This window comes from Psammomys obesus, unplaced genomic scaffold, assembly GCF_907164565.1.
Source record: "Psammomys obesus unplaced genomic scaffold, mPsaObe1.curated_primary_1811, whole genome shotgun sequence".
NCBI lineage: Eukaryota > Metazoa > Chordata > Mammalia > Rodentia > Muridae > Psammomys > Psammomys obesus.
Genome location: NW_026596079.1, coordinates 9,586,944 through 9,604,216, shown reverse-complemented (window position 1 = coordinate 9,604,216; position 17,273 = coordinate 9,586,944).

The window sequence follows — 17,273 nt, the reverse complement described above, 5'->3', positions numbered from 1 at the left end:
ATTAGTCTGTTCTTTCCTCTGTGCCAGGTATCTCTCACTTAAACAGCTGACGGTGAAAAACAAAGGCAGCAAAGGCTCCCCCACCCAATTCGTCCCCAGTCTCACAGTTCTGTGTCCTTAGCCTGCTTCGGATCAAATCCTCAGTGACTTCCTGTGAAGAGGAGACTTTACTACACCTTAGGTGTTCATCACTGGGGAACTGTTGGGATGTTTTGTACCAGCCCCGCGCCTGTCTGACAGGATGCTCCTCATCCACTCTGTCTCCTATAAGCTAGAGCTGATCTGCTATCCCTTTCTGCAGCTTAGGGGAGGGAATGTCACCTGCAGGCTGCCTCCCTGATGTCATCCTCCATTCTGTAGTTTGTAGACTGAGAAGAGGTGTGTGAATCTCCTTTTCAGTACTGTTGGCTTCTGTTCCCTCAGCACCTTTCTTACCTCCTTGGAACCTTGCCAGGGCTCAGGTAGGGTGTGAACACCCCTCCCCCCTTAGCCCTATCAAAGCATCAGGCCTCATGCTTTGGGCAAAGGGAAGGAAGGCCATACATAACAAACTTTCTTGCCAAGGCCCTGCTCTTCATCCCTTTATGCATTCAACCAACATTTTCTGAAGAAGTTGGGGCCCGGCCCAGGGTGGAGACAATCAGCCAAGTAAGTCAAGGAATAAAACGATGGGTGACCCTGCCCAACCTAGATGGTAACAGGTTCTGTGTCATACAAAAGGGAGTTGGCACTCCCATGTCCCTTTGCCTGAGCACCCACGTGACACAGAAGTAGCATAATGGGGAATCATCAGCCTCCAAAGCCTACCAGTGGGAAACCAGGGGTAACTGGCAGGCTTTCCACTCCTTCATGCTGGGGAGCCCCCAGCATGCTGGGAGAGGGTTTTGCTTCTACATGGTTTGCGACTGAGGTCAGCAGAGACAAGCAGAGACAGTTTAGGCCCGTCTTGAAGATCTGCAAGTCCCCACAGAAAGAGCAAGATCTGAGAGCCCCGCCTAGGAGCCCTTCCCAGGAGCCCTGTGGTAGAATTAGAGACTTTCTCTATTGCTGGTCCAACTCTAGAAACAGCGGGGGAGGGGGGCGGTGTGGGTTCAGCTCCAGAACCTCAAGGGGGCCCTTGGCTGGTACTCTGGGCTGGATGTGCTTGCCAGCTGGCCCTGTTTCACAGCTGCCTTCCCGGGCTGCAGAAGTGGAAGAAAGGCCACCGGACTGAGGACTCAGGAGGGAGTGGTGCCGGCAGCCACACCCGCTCCGAGACAGACGTGCAGCAGCTCACACCCTTTCCAGAATCTCTGGGCCGGAAGGAGACTCAGCTTGGCCAGATCCGCAGTGGCTGTAGGGGAGGGCTGGAACGTGCAGCCTGACACCTGTACTCTGGAAGTTTGTCCCAGGACCAGCCAGCTTGTCTTCTCAGCAGGGGCCCGGCAAGCTCCTCCCTCTTCAACTCCCTCTTTCTTCCCAAACTTAATCTTTTGGTTTGGGGCAACTGAGCTGAGGCCCCTGCAGAGTGAAAGCAACCTCTTGCCAGTTACGTGGAGAAACTGAGTCTTGCTGAGCAGTGCTGCAGCAAGGGCCTGACATGTGTAACCCCACCCCCACCCTGCCCCGTAGTGCTGGGTGGGGTGTTGGGGGAATCACTGACAGACTTAGAACCCTTTTGCCCATTTTAGAAAAAGGGAACCTGAGGGAAAGGAAAGGGAAAGGGAGGTGACAGTCTGGGGAGAAAAGACACCATAATCTTTTCTTAGGATCAGACCACACTGCTCCTGGTACGCCCATGGCAGGCAGCGTGAGTGTGTGTGTGTGTGGGGGGGGGGGGGGGGGGGGGGGGGGCTGGTGCTGCCGGCTTTTTCTGTGGCAGGTACTGCTGGTTTTGGCTTTGGCAAAGAAATTGAATTTTTAACTTTATTCCAATCGAATCTATTGTATTTACGTAACTGAGCCACTAGTGCATTTCAGGACATACAGGATCCCATACTCTCCTTCTCAAATTAGGAGAAATTAAGAGATTACATAAATTCGGACTACCAGGAAGTAGCAAGGCCAGAGAATCAGAAACCAACAGAGCTGGGATTTGAAGCCTGGCATTCTGAGGTTAGATTCTGGAAGCTTTCTCAGTGCGTGAACTATTTGTCAAAAGTATAGGATGTGCCATGTTTGCGCAGGCCTGGCTCATCTCTCAGTTTCTAGAGGATAGCTTTGCCTCTGGGTACCGGTCTACACCTGAGAATGCTGGGCTTAAGACTTTAACTGCCAGGTGGAGGAGCTGGCTTAAACAGAGGCCAGAGAAGGGAGAGCTGCGGCTAAGGTCCAGATAAACAGCCAGATCGAGAGATTCCCAGAGCTCCGCATGCTGTAGAGAGGAAATAGCCAGGAATTGTCACGGGACTTGGAGTGAGGCTAGGCTGTGCTTGCTAACTCAACAAGTTGTGTGTTTGGGGTGAGGGTGGGGTCAAGGCCAAGGAACTCCGGAAAGGAACCACTCTGCCATTCTGCCAGGGAAGGGCCCCACAGAATGTAGCTGGAGGCCTTAAAGGCTCTTGTGGAGAGCTGATCTTGCAGGAAAAACCCCCCAGCCACTTCCCAGGGCAGGCCACTAAGGTTCCAACACGACTGAGCACTTGGTGGCCAGAGAACGATGGGCGCTTCTCAGTTCTCAGAGCAGCAGCAGGTACAGGACAACACAGCCACCTTGTCAACAAGGTTTCAATGAAAGTAGCAACCACAGGGAAAGTGCTGGCCAGGGACCTCTGCCTTCTTTTCCTGTCCAGCTTTCAGAGAGGGCAAATTCTCTAGAGGGGAGAGAGATTTTGTTTCTAGAATGATTTCACTTTGGAGAAAGCTAAAAATAGTTTTAGAGAAGCTGGAGCAGTAAATCAGTGGATATGAGTGCTTTGATTCATGCTCATGAGGACAAGAGTTCAAATCCCCAATACAGTGTGGCTACATAGGACCCCTGATGTCCCCACAACAAATGCCCACCTCTGGCCTTTGGATGACCTTGCAACCCTCCTCCTCCTCCTCCTCCTCCTCCTCCTACACACACACACACACACACACACACACACACACACACACACAATTTCAGCCTTGTGAAGTGGCTCTGGAACTCCAAAGGTAAAAGCAGAAAGTCCAGGAATCCACAGCCATCTTCCACCTCATAGTAAGTTTGAGGCCAGGGCTACAGAAGACCATGTCGCCACTCCCAGACCATAAAAAAGCAACATGAAAGAGGAGGTGCAGATCTCAGGTGGAAGCCACCTACGCTACTCCTGGCACACCCTCCCAGGTTCTTTAATTCGCCACTGACACCGTCTCACAATCACTTTTATGTAAAATGTGAATTTATTTTACTGACAGTCTCTCTCCTCCCCTCAGAAAATAGGCTCCTGGAAAAGGAATGTTCTGGACTCTTGCTAACCATGGAAACTGCAGGGTCTAGATTGTATTTGGTACAGAGTAGACAGTCAGTAAACTTATGTTTGATGAATGAATGACAGCTGTCATAGAAAGCACATGACAGTCATAACAGTGGAGCTCTACCTAAGTAGAGCAGGCCAAAGAGACAGGACTGCAGGCCAGGCTCCTGCACACAGGGAATGTCAAGGAAAGGAAAACAGTAGTAAAGAGTGGTCTGCTAACCACTCTCAGTCGGTCTGTAAGATATCAGCTGTGATGGCTCGGTTGCTGTTTTTGCCTGCATTTCCTGGCTTATCCTGTGTGCCTGGTACCAATTCCTGCTTCTCTCTACTCTATTCCTCAGCCTCACTCAGTACTTGTTTGCACTGGAAAAAAACAAAAAAGCAAAAAAAAAAAAAAAAAAAAAAAAAAAAAACGGTCATTGGTTCTGTTAATCCCACTGTTTGAGAATAAGACCCCTACCACAATTTAAAGCCAAATTGGAAGCAAGCTTTAATTACATACTTGCCAGGAGGCTAGACTCTGGCTAGGTCCACCCCTGAGTTCTTAGGAAATGGCCATGTTTTGTAGGGGCTTAAAAAGGCAAAACCCATAATTCACTGTATTTTCCAGCAGGTCCGATCAGGGGCAAGCATACATCTTGATGTATTTCCTGCCCACATACCTTTTGCCCACATGTGATCAAGCACATCCAATGCTTGATGGGTCAAACAGAAACATATTCTTAACTACAAACAGGACTCTTAACCTGCAAGGTCTATTTTCCCTATTTTGGTCTCATAGTTCCCCAACACTGGTCATTGCAGAGGTCTGAAAGCCTTCAGAATCAGAGTGGAAGGGCATGTCAAGAGGCAGGACACAGTAGTACTGGCTACTGTTGGTGAATGCAGAGGTGGTGGGCACAGCTGAGGCCCCTTTATAAGTGTGTTTACGTGTTAGTCAATGTTGCCTTCCTGAGCCAAGCAAGGCCACGTTAAATCCTCCAACAACACTTTCTAGCTGAGTGACCTTGAGCCAGGAGATGCTTAATTCAGATTTTGAACAGTGTTCATGTATGTATAGGCACACACGAGCATACATGTGTGTTTGTGAACATACATACATATTAGGTATATTTTGCCTCATGTGATTAATATGAATACTCATGAGTTACATACAAAATTCCCCTTTCTGGCTTTAGTCGGTTTCACTTTGGATCTGGAATCTGGAATGCTCCTCTAAGGTTCAAATGTTGGAAACTTGGTCAGCAAATGGGATTGACATTTAGAGGTAGTGGAAATATCAGGAGGTATGTCTAGTTGGAGGAAGTAGGTATGCCCTTGAAAGGGATGTATTCTCCCCCTGCCCTCTCCCCCCATTTCCCCCTACACTGTGTGTGTGTGTGTGTGTGTGTGTGTGTGTGTGTGTGTGTGTTTGCACAAGTAAGGGCTGAAGGATAACCTCAGATCTTGATCTTCACTTTTCAACTCATCTGAGACAGTCTCATTCATTCATCCTTATGTGTGCCAGGCTTGTTGGCCCGAACCTTCCTGAGATTCCCTTGTCTCTGCCTCCCATGTCATCATAGAAGTGGTGGGAGTAGCAGTAGGAACTACTGCATCAAATTTTATAGAGGTTTGGGGGATTAGAACTCAAATCTTCAGTTGTTGTTAAGCCTACTAATCAAGAATAAGACTACTACCACAGTTTTTGAGCCAAATCTGAAGCAAGCTTTCATTAAATACTGGCCAGGATGGTGGACTCTAGCCAGGTCCATTCCTGGGCTCCCAGAAGATCACATTGAGTATATCTATTCCAGAGTGAAGAGGGGGCACACACATACGGGCATCCCTGTAGGGGCTAGAGGTTGGTGTCGAGTGTCTTCTATTGCTCTCCACCTTATTTTTTTGAGACAGAGTCTCTCGACAAATCTCGAGCTCAAAAATTCATCAGGACTATCCTCCAGAGAGCGGCAGCAGGGAGCATCCAGTCCAATTCCTCAGCCTTATCATTACAGGGGTGCCACAACCAGCTTTTTTGTGGGTGCTGAGAATACAGAACTGAGGTCCTCAAACTTCTGCAGCAAGTACTTTCCTGTCTGAACCATCTTCCCAGCTGCTTATGTTTTTATGTTCCAGCCACACAGTTATACTCCCTGACACACAAATGGACCATCACAACCCTTTTCCTCTTTGTATCAGTGGTTCTCAACCTTCCTAATGCTGCAAACCTTTAACACATTTCCTCATGTTGTGGTGACCCCCAACCACAGAATTATTTCGTTGCTACTTCATAACTATATCCTGCCATGTGACCCATAGCTAGAATGAGTACTACCAATACTGATAAATGCCCTGGTGGCCCACCATCTTTCTAGCAACCAGGAGAACAGAGAGGGTCCAATCATGTCACTCTTGAAGCCCCAATAATGAAACAGTTGTAGTAGGTTTAAGTCTTACTTAAGGTTGCCACCTTCTAGCTGTGTGTCTCTGAAAACGTGACAGTGCCTCTCTTGAGTCTGTAGTATTGTTTGTGCATGAGGATGAGGTGTGTAGAAGCTGTAATATTTGCTGTCCTGAGGGGGGGGGGGTGTCCAACAGGTCCCGGGAACTGGAGCAAATAGCCAAGTTGATAGTACCCCAGCCCTCTACTAGTTGTTGCTTTATCCCACGCATGTCCTAAACCATCTTCTCAATCCATCCTGTGGAGCCTCAGAGACACAGTGCTCCAGAAAACTGTTAGGTGGAGGTAGAGCCAGGTAGCTTGGGGGCAGGGTGTATTTTGGAAAGAGTTACCCTCAGGCTGAGAGGAGGGGCCTGTGCCCCAAGGCTGACTCTGATCCCCAGAACTCAGGTCCTCCCTGCCCCACTCTGTAAACAAGGGCAGAACAGGCTTGATGACCTGGCCCTCCCAGGCCCTGGCTCTCTCTAAGCTGTTTCCCAGAAAAGTTAAATGTCATGATCTAGAGTACCAACCCAAATTCAGCCCCATGCTTGTTTTTGCAGCTCCAGAGAGCTAGGAATGGTTTTCATACTTCTGAAAAAAAATTTTTTTTTCAAAAGAATAATATTTTGTAACATTTGAAAAAAAAATGACATAGAATTCAAATGTTAGTGTCCATAAATAAAGTTTTACTGGAATCCAGCCAGGCCCACTCATTTACATGTTATCTACAGCAGCTCTAGAGCTCCTCACTTAGCCCACTCTTCCTGGAAAATGCAGCTGCCTCTTACCCTGGAGCCATTTCGGTAGACTAGTTACCTGCACACACAGACCTACGGCATCAGCTTCCTCCCCATCCCCCTTGTGTGATCGAAACGCCTAGAAAAACAACTTAGGGAGGAAAGATTGATTTGGGTTCTTGGTTTCAGCCGGTTTATATCAGTGTGCTGGAGAAAGTGAGGAAGGAGCTTCCTTACCCAGAGGCAGAGAAGAGGCAGGGAGGACAGCAGCAGGAGGGGCCACCCAGAACACACCTCCAAAGTCAGGGCCTTCTCTGGATGAACAGGCCCTCAAGGGCCCGACAGGTGTTTCTCACCAGTCTTCCAGGGTTTCCCAATTCCTACAAACTGAGTAGGAAGAATAAACATAACATTATTTCACAGGAAGTCACCTCCAAGAGTAGGGTGTGGAGAGGGTAAGACGTCAAAATAAGAGTCTTGTGAGGAATGGGGGTAAAGACCTACAGCCTCTAACATTACCTCACCAGATGGAAGGCGGGAACTGGACCATTGTAATGACTATAATAACTGTAACCTCTGTGTTCATTAATAAGTGCTGATAGCAGATCAGGATGGAGCCTTCACTGTAATTGTACCAAAACACTTGAGTTTATTATGCCTTACGGCAGTAACAATAATGAAAACAGACAGCTTGTCCACTATACAACCTCAGGGGATGCTATTTCATTGTTATTTATAGCTGTATTGATAAGGATATTATTCTATAGTGGGGGTTTCCCAGTCCCTGTGAAGCCACAGTGTGGCCCTGAGTAGCACTGCTTCTTTGCCACCCCACCCCCCCTTCCATTTTTAAGGATGGATGTGGACCTTGTCACAAAATAGGTACTCAACAAAGTCGTGTTGAGTAAAAGTGAAAAACAAGCCTTTTCTTGAACCTGACACTAGAGTGGGAAAGGCTTGAGGGCAGGGTACTCTCTGGCTCAGTCACTCATGTGACTGCAGGTATTCAGTTGAACAAAATAAACAGTTCACTCACAGCTTGAGTTCTCTGTCCCTTCCTTATAAACAAGTCTTCATCATGTGTCACATGGACTTGGAGCAGGGACAGCACATTATTGAACACCCATGATTTATTACTGGCTTCTTTACTGCCTTTCTCTGATGTGTTTGCTTCTCAGTGGAATAGACTGTTCTGGAAAGAGTAACTTTTCTATTACCTCCAGCTGTTTCTGTTTCCTGAGATGTCACTCTCTTTCTCCTGGGAATGCTGTTACAGATCAAAGGGCTTAGCAGAGGCCTGTCAGTAGGTGCTCAAAGTTGCTTTACCCCTTCTTCTGCTTCCCTAGATGAGTGCATTGCAACCACCTGGACTCTTCCTTCTTTGGAGACTCCAGCCACAGAGGTGGAGGAATAGAAAGTTGGATGGAGAAGGGAAAGGAAGAGACCTCCTCCAGACCAGGTGCAGGGTCAGAGGAAGCAGCCCTCAGCCTTGATCACTGGGGATAGGCTGCCTTATCCCAACAGGTGCAAGGATGTGTCAGGCCACAAGCAGAAGCAGGGTAGAGTTGGCTGTGGGGAAAGATCCTGCAGGGCTTCCTGGGTTGCGGGGCCTAGGAAGCCCTGCTCCATGCTGGGGCTGAATGGCTCTTTCTCTCAGAAAACAAATGCTGGCCTTGTTTGCAGGTTTGTTTGTGTCTTTGCTTTTTCCCCCAGGCAATTTCTGTTCTCCTCCCCCAGGCTCAGCTTCAGGCAGGCCCAAGCTTCCAGAATTTCTCAAGCTGGGCAGAGAGCCTGTAGGGCCAAAAAGAAGAAGAGCTTTCCGTTTCCAAGTGCAGACTGCCTTCAGCTTCCACGGCCCTGGGGCTTCTAGGTTTGGCATTGCTACAGAAGCAGATTCATGCTCTCTACATTCAGCTGAACACTCCACTTCAGTGCAGTAGTCACTAGTGACATGGGTGATCACGTTAAAAAAAAAAAAAAAAAGGCTTTGTGTGAGAGCACTGTCTCGTGAGCATATGTGCCAATGGTTCTGAGCGAAGTCAAGCTGGGTAGGCCAGGTCCATCAATTGTGCTGCCATCTAGTTACTCTGACCTCACTGAAGGCACTTCAAAAGCTCATCCCACCATCAATGGAAGATCTCAGAAAAGAAAAACCTGTCTGCAGATTAAGGACATTGTTTAGGAAGCCAGCTTCAGGGCCAGGCACCATGCTGGGTTCCCAGTTCTACAGAGCAGACATAATTCATTGATTATATCACCACCACTTCCAGACTCTTCCAGGCCCAGCTTTGCCTGAAAAAAAAAAAAGAAAAGAAAAATATCACAAGGCATACTGCCCAATGCTTTCCCAGCTCTGTGGCTGAATTTGAACCCAGGCCTATCTGGACGATCTACACCCCCGCTCCCTGGATCAAGGCTCAGCAGTCTTGTCTCTCAGTCAACTCCTAAATGGAACTTATTTCCCTGTTTTGAAAAATGAAAGCTTCAGCATTTCCTATCTACTGAGTCTGCCCACAAAAAGAGATCCACTTCTTAGGGTGCCTCTACATGTCTTCCCGTCAGCTTAAGATTATCTCAGGCAGGTGCTGCTGGCATCTTAATTTCAGAGATGGGGCCACTGAGCCTTGGAGCAGTTAGGACTTGCCTAGGGCACCACACTGGCGAGAACTGGAGCTGGCCTAGATTCCGCTTTTCTTGTAAATGCACCACATCACAGTCCATGCTGTACTGAGACATAGCCTGGAGTTAAGATTACTGGATAGCAAAGTGTGGGAGTGGTGTGTGTGTGTGCGTGTGTGTGTGTGTGTGTGTGTGTGTGTGTGTGATGGCAGTGATGGTGGTAGTCATTGTACACACGTAGACTATGAGAGTGAGGAAGAACATGTAACAAGTGCAAGGCTTAGAGATTGGGAAGGATCTCACCCAAGTACAGAGCCACAAGATGAGGAAAGCATTGCACAGGCGCAGAACTTGAAGGCGGGGCAGGCCACTGCATGCTGTACTGAGCCTGCAGGGTGGAGAGGCCATTGTAAAGGTGCACAGCTTAAAGGTCGGGCAAGCCATTGCACAAGTGCACAGCCTAAAGGGGAGACATTCCACAGATGCAGAGCTTGCTCAAGTACAGAGTATTAAGACCGGAAAGACTATTGCATAAGTACTGAGCTGGGAAGGGAGGTATGCATTTGCACAGGGTAAGAGTCAACAGGTGGGTGAGACCACCACATAAACACAGAGCCTTAAAGGGGCCATTGTACAAATGCAGAACCTGAAGGCAGGGGTCCTAAATCTGGGAGGCCTTTGCTCAGGCACAAAGGATGAAGAGAGCATCACACAAAGTGTGAGACAACTACTGCAGAAGCTGGAGGTTGGGAAAACATTATACTCCTGAAGAGCAGGGAGGTGGGAGCCTCCTTTTGCACAGGTTGCACAGCCTAGAGGCTGGAGAAGACCAGTCTTCATGTGTGGCGATGCTGGCACCTTGAGGGTAGCCATGGTTATATAGGGGTTGCTCTCCTGCAGAAGGTGGTGGAAAGCTAGCTGGTTGCAAGGCATCGAGGGAAGAGCTGATGCACTGATGGCTTGCAGAGATTTAGAACACATGACAAGGTCCCAGTGTCTGTATCTCAAACAGCCTTCCTTTGGAATATCCTCTAGCACAGCCACATAGCTGGCATCTCTGCATGACTCAGAAGCCACACATCCTTCTGAAGACATGTGTGGGCACTGTGATATGAGCCAGCAACAGTGAACGCTGGAAACTCTTCCCACATCTCTCCCGGGCCCATTTCTCATGTTTTCCACAGGGGCCTACCTCATTGCCTCCTACAGGCTTCCTCCTAGTGGCACCTCCCTACCCTATCTCTGTCTCCCTCATAATGCAGAGGAGTTGTGGGCTCTTCCTTCATGGGGTGGGGAAACAAAACAGTACTAGAAAAGGCAGAGGTACCTACTCCAGTTCCTGACCATATTCTGGGGCTCCTCAGACTGAGCAATGGCAATGCAGCCCAGGTGGGAAAGATCTTCAGCCAGGGGGAAGATTATTCAAAAGGTATGTTTTTGTTGTTGTTTTTGTTTTTCAAGACAGGCTCTGACCTCAGTGTGGTCCCTGCCCAATACTTGGTGGGCATTGCCAGACTAAGTCTCATCCTCTGATTCTCAGCCTCGGAATGATGTGAGAGCCCACAGTAATCCTTCTTTTCTCCTCTCTCTCTGGAAAAGCAGGCAAAATACAAGTCCTAGGCGCTTTTTCCTTCCAAAATTCCAAGGCAGCCTGCTCAATTTGACCACTGCCAGGATGGAACGCTCATAAAACGCTGTTGTCATTGTGATAAAAGAAGCATTTTAAAAGGAAGGGTAGTTTGTTTGGGGTTACAGCTTTGAGGGCATGCAGTCCACCATGGCTGGGAAAGGACATTGGTGAGCCATAGCAGGGGGACCACACCACTCACTCACACTGAGTGAAACTGGAAGTAGAGATAGGACAGAAAAGTGGGGTTGAGCTATACGCAAAGGCTTCCCAGCCATGTGTTTCTCAGCTCCCAAGGGTTTCACAACATCCCAGAATAGTGCCATAAGCTGGGGACTAGCTGGTCAAATACACAAGTTTGTGAGTGACATTTTACATCCAAGTTAAAATGATTACTAGGGACAAAATAAAAATGAAGTCTATAGAAATAACAGCTTAAAAAAAAGAAGGGGGTATCACTCAAATTGGACCCTACCTTAGTGCCTGGAGACCAGGGGACCTCGGCACTCCTCCTTCTGGTTTCACAGACTTACAGACAGAAAAAAAGAAGAATATTACTGATATAAATGGTATCTTCAAGAGAGAAAATTAAAAATAAGATAAATGACTCTCCACCATGAGTCTCTCCACAGAGTCCTGGGCCCAGTGGAGGTGGACAGAGGCTGTTGGCTTTTTTCCTCCTGTGTTTTCACCTGTGCTGTGAACTCACAAGCAACACTGTGCCTGTTCTCACTGGGTGGAGCCCTGATAAATGAGGCTCAAATAGGCTCCCTTATTCCTTCTATCATGTGAAATGGAGCAGGCAATTCTGTTGGCCCCTTGAGTCTAGATCTCTGATCTCCCAGAATAGTGAGCAATATATTTTTATTGCTCATAAAACTATCCAACTTAAGGTATTTTATTACAGAAGATGATTAGATTAAGACAGTTTTCAAGGATGCATAGATTCCTACAAGGTCATCAAGCCAACTGGGCTACCAGCTTGGTTTCCAGCTTCTGTCTGGATGCCTATACTTGGCATAAGACAAGAGGCATTTGAACAATGTCATGGACTTGGGGGAAGGAGTCCTGAGTCTTATGTGGCTTTCACCTCTAGCTACCAGGGTGACCTGGGCAAGTTGGTGAACCTCATTGAGCTTTAGGGCTCTGCTTATTAAACCAAGGAGACCAACATACATTCACCTCCCTGAAGTTTTCAACAAATCGCTTTCCAGGACTGTCCAGTGGAGATACAGAGAATGTTCTGGGAAGAGCAGCTCTGTGGGTGGAAGGTTACCAAGGCTAAGAGAACACAGGGGCTTGAACATTTGCGGATGCTTCACTGGGGGATGGGACAGTCTGCCCCCATTCCATCCTGCACACAGCAGGCTGACCTTTGCTTTTCATGGCCTCAGTCTCTTTACTGACAGGTATCCTAGGGACACAGCCAGGCCTAGAACATTCCATGGTCAATGATTGTCAACCTGACCCCATGCAAGGAAGTGCAGCAGATATCTGCCCATTGGGGTAAGTGGGGGTGACCTAGGACTGACTCAGAAGGTTCTCAGATTCCTGTAGCAGCGGGGCTTCTAGAGCAATGGAGGACCTAGCCCTAAAGTAAGATGTTGCTGTGAACACATTGAGAAGCATAATTATTTGCATATTCATAACTACTAATTTTAGTAGAAAGCTTATTCTGTGCCAGGGTCTTTGTGTACTTACACTATTTATTTCATTTGCTGCTTCTGCAGACTTTGAAATTCAGTGACACTTTTGCATAAATCAGTGCTAATTAGTAGGAGCTAAGTGTGCCTGAGAACCTCAGAGCACACTTGGTGTGAAAGGAGACTTATATAGTACACACGTCATGCCATCTTAGCCACAGGTTAGCATTGATCTATCAACTTGAGTGATGTGACAGTCTCCAAAAACCAATAGCTTATAATCAGTGCAGAAATTTGAATAATGTAAACATCTTTTTTATTTTATGTTTATGTTTATTTTTGGTTTTTGGTTTTTTGAGACAGCCTTGGCTGTGCTAAGTTTGCTTTGTAGACCAGGCTAGCCATGAACTCACAGAGATAGACTTGCCTCTGCCTCTCGAGTGCTGGGATTAAAGTCATGCGCCACCGTGGCGCTCGACTTACAATGTAAAAATCTAATGACTGTTCCAATATATATTTGAGTAGGTGAGCATTTTGTTCTACCATCATCATTTATATCTCATGTTCCAAGATGCTTGCTTGGTTTCTACCACTTCTTCACTACAGGTAATGACAAGAGGGAAAGGAGGGAAAGAAGCATTTCATTTAGTACCTCTTTTCGAATTCTATTAAATAGACGAGGGGAGTTGTTGTCCTAAAACTGGCTGTGGCCATCGTCACTAAGAGACTTGGATGAGGCTTGCTGAATGGCTTATATCCATGGCTTCTGCCGAAGCCTCCTTTCCTCTCCATTTGGAACATTGTGTATGGTCCTAAGAGGCTTTACCTTGTAGCAGAGCTTCTCAACCTGTGGGTCATGCCCCTTTTGGTATACCGTTTCCAAAAATATTTACATTACAATTCATAACAATAGAAAAAATACAGTTATGAAGTAGCAATGAAAACAACTGTATACTTGAGGTCACCACAACACAAGGGACTGTATTAAAGGGGGCTCAGCATTAGGAGGGTTGAGAACCACTGCTCTAGTGTATTAATTACTTTTTTCCCCATTGCTGTGATCAGATACTTCACAAAGGCAACCTAAGGAGAGATTTGTTTTAGCTTACACTGTGAGGATACAGTCCATTATGGCAGATGAGTCATGGCAGCAAGAATGTGAAGCAGCCAGTCACATGGTACTTACAGTCAGGAAACCAAGACAGGGGATTCCTGGTATTTAGCACATTTTATCTTTATTATTCAGTCCAGAATCCCATCTCAGGGAAGGATGCCTCTCACAGTTAAGATGGTTCTTCCCACCTCAATACTATCTAGAAACTCCCCCACAGACATGCCCAGAGGTTTTTTCCCAAAGTGATTATAGATACTGTTAAGTTCACAATCCACTAACCATTTCACCTAGAATGGGTTATTTACAGAGAGTGAAGAAGAAGCCACATTATTTCTTGCCACTGGTCTCCAACACCATGGCTTTGGCCACAGTTTTTCTGCCAATGTCACCAAGAGCTTCCCATACACACTTTGGGAGAAGGGGTAGGAGTATGAAGATCTATCTTTCAATAGAAAGAGGATCAAAGAATTTGGGGTTCATATTTTAAAGCCACCAATGCAAGTTAGCTGTTTTTGCTAGAGATGTAGTCTCTTCACCTGTAAGCACTTAACATCTTCCTTCAGGGGCCAGGAGGGGTTTAGAAGGGGTCATGGGCATAGGAAGAATCAGGCACAAAAGGAGTAGAAGAGCGGGCAGTGGTGGCAGAAGAACTGGTGGTGATAGTGCGTACCTTTAATCTCAGAACCTGGGAGGCAGAGGCAGGTGGATTTCTGTGAGTTCCAGGCCAGACTGGTCTACAAAGTGAGTTCTAAGACAGCCAGGGTTACACAGAGAAACCCTGTCTCAAAAAAAAAAAAATCAAAGAGACATAGACAGAGAGACAGAGAGAGGCAGAGACAGAGACAGACAGAGACAGAGAGGAGAAGAGAGAAGAAAGAGAAAAGGAAAGGAGAGAAGAGAGGAGAAGAGAGGAGGTAATGGGTACTGCCCTCTTGCCTGCCCCTGGGTAAGGGCGACTTTGCTTTCCTATGACTCTGCAGTGGTCTGTGAATTCACAGAGTACTTAGAGCACCATTGTGAGGTCTCCTGACCTGGCATGTTTGTGAAGATGCTCATAGCTATGATGTAGTAATAAATCAAATCCAAGTGAGTGGGAGGTGTTTACTGAGGGATGGGGAGTGTTCTGCTCCCCGACTGGCGCAGCGCTTGTTCCCATATGGGCACCACATAAACACAACTCAGCGTTCACTCTGCATGCCAGCTATGATGACTGACATGTGCTGGAGTATGCTGTAGAATTTAAATGACTTTTCATTTCTGCAAACTGGCACTGTTTTATAGGCTTATAATGTATAACGGTGTGGTTTGAATATGCCCCCCCCCAATTTGTATGTTGGACACTTCTCACTCAAGACAGTGGTTTTTGAGGTGCAAGCTGTAAAATAAGGCTCAGTATTGATGGCCCTGCCCTTGTGAATGGACCCGTGTTGTCAGCACTGATGCATTTGTTATAAAAGTGATTTAGACTCCTTCTGGCCTCTTCCCTACCCTTCTGCCTCCCACTGTGGGCTGATTCATAAACAAGGCCTTGGCAAAGGCCAGCTCCTTGATTTGGGACTTCCCATTCTCCAGAATGATGAGAAATGATGGGTTTCTTTATAAATTTAGCCTTCCCTCCCTCTCACGTAAACCAGTAGAAGGGAACTAAACAGATCCAAATGGAATGGAGGTGCTGTGTTTACTAATGGATTCTTTGAAGACAGATGCCATTGTAGCAAGCCAAGGAAACTCTGCTTCCCCGGTTTGCATGCACTCCTGCCCACTCACCCCTGCTGCAACAATCAGGTGCCCGAATGATGCAAGCACTTGGCAGAAATCCATCTTCTCTCAGCACGTCCAGCCTTTTGACATCATGGCATGACGTCATCTGCACAGCTTATGCTCAAGAACAAAGTGATTGAGTTACCAAATGGAAAAAGGAAATCACAAAGAAATCTCATAATGTTTTTAAATAAGTTTGTGCTGAGCCTCACTCAAAGCTTTTCTGGGACTCATGGGGCCCACAGGCCTTAGGCTGGACTTGCCTGAGGCTGTTGAGTGTTCACCAAGAGATAACTGCTGTTACTGTTAGAGGCCATTGCAAAGGTGTCTGTCCTCCTTTCCTCAAAGGCTCAAGGCAACAAAGCCCAAGTGACTGGGAGCAGGGAGGGAGAAAGGGGAATGGAAAATTGAGAGGCAGATAAAATGCAAAAACACATCAAACAAGGAATAAAAATAACACAGATCTAGGCTGGGCAGATGGCTCAGTGAACAAAGCGCTTTCCCTATAAGTGTGAGGATGTGCACGTGTGTGTGGGTGTGAGTGTGTGTGTGTTGGTTTCCTCTCTAATGGCTCCATGGGATTGATCACATGCTCTTTTTGATGCACAGTTCCCAAGACCCACTATTCTCTCCCTGACCTGTATCTTTATCCCTCATCTAGCCAGACACCCCAGCCTCCCCACACACCTAGGTCTTGCTTCAGAAATCAACTGGACTTCTCTCTCCCTCTTGTCTTTCTCACCATAAATCTATCCTCTGGAGGGCTCCTAACTGCAGCAAGGAGCACCCCATTACCCTGTATGTGTGTGTATGTGTGTGTGTGTGTGTGTGTAGCCCAGAGAATAATCTCAGCTGTTGTTTCTCAGGTTCCACTCACCTTGCTTTTAAATGACAGGCTCTCTCACTGGCCTAGAGTTCACCAAGTATGCTTAGCTGCCTGCCCAGAGACCCCTAGGGATCCACCTGTCTCCTTCTCAGTGCTGAAACTCCAAGCACAGGACAGACACCAGACCTATGTTCATGCCATCAAGGGAAAGTCTTTAATGACAGAACCATCTCCCTAGCCATTTTCCAACCCTCTGTGACTTTTTACGATCCATGATAGGAGGACAACAAAAAACAACAAGCTGGGTCAAGCAAGTTTTTTGATTCCAAATTCTAATCTGCTTCCAGATACTAACTACTCTGTTCTGAGTGCCATGTCTATGCTCCTTCTCTACTCTTCCATTAAGCTCTTACCCTAGAAATGTCCAGTCTGAATTAATCCTTCCCCACCCAGGGACCTCCCCACCACCCCCCAATCATTCTGTCTTCTCTTCTTCCTGGTCCCCTATCACACTTTGAACCTTTCCTTCCTATCTTATCGCCTTGTCCCTGTAACAGTCACTTGTGTATCTATGGATTTGCCTCTGCTGTAGATTCAGGACTTTGCCTTATTAACATAAGTATTAAGTACTGACATTATGTATGAGAGGGGGACAAATTCAGGATGCTCTGTCCTCTGTGGAAGGACCTATCTATGACAGAGGCTGAGAATCCGGTTGGTAGCTCTTCCACAACACAGAGTAGGTATATAGTAGGCACACCGTAGTAGTGCCACTGTAGAGCTTCACCTATATATATATATATATATATATATATATATATATATATATATATATATATACACATACATACATACATATATATACATATATGTGTATATATATGTATATATATGCAGATACATGTATGTAGATATATATATGTATATTTGTATGTATATAAATCCTTCCCCTTTAAACGGTAGCTCTGTGTCACTCCATGGGGGCTATTGAGATCAGTATTCTCCCTAGTGTGGAGAAACGGGTGGTAGAAGGGATTCTGTCTGCATGGTGAGGCATGAACAGTCCTAGGGGCTGTGTCTAGTAAGTGACAGGAAGTGACAG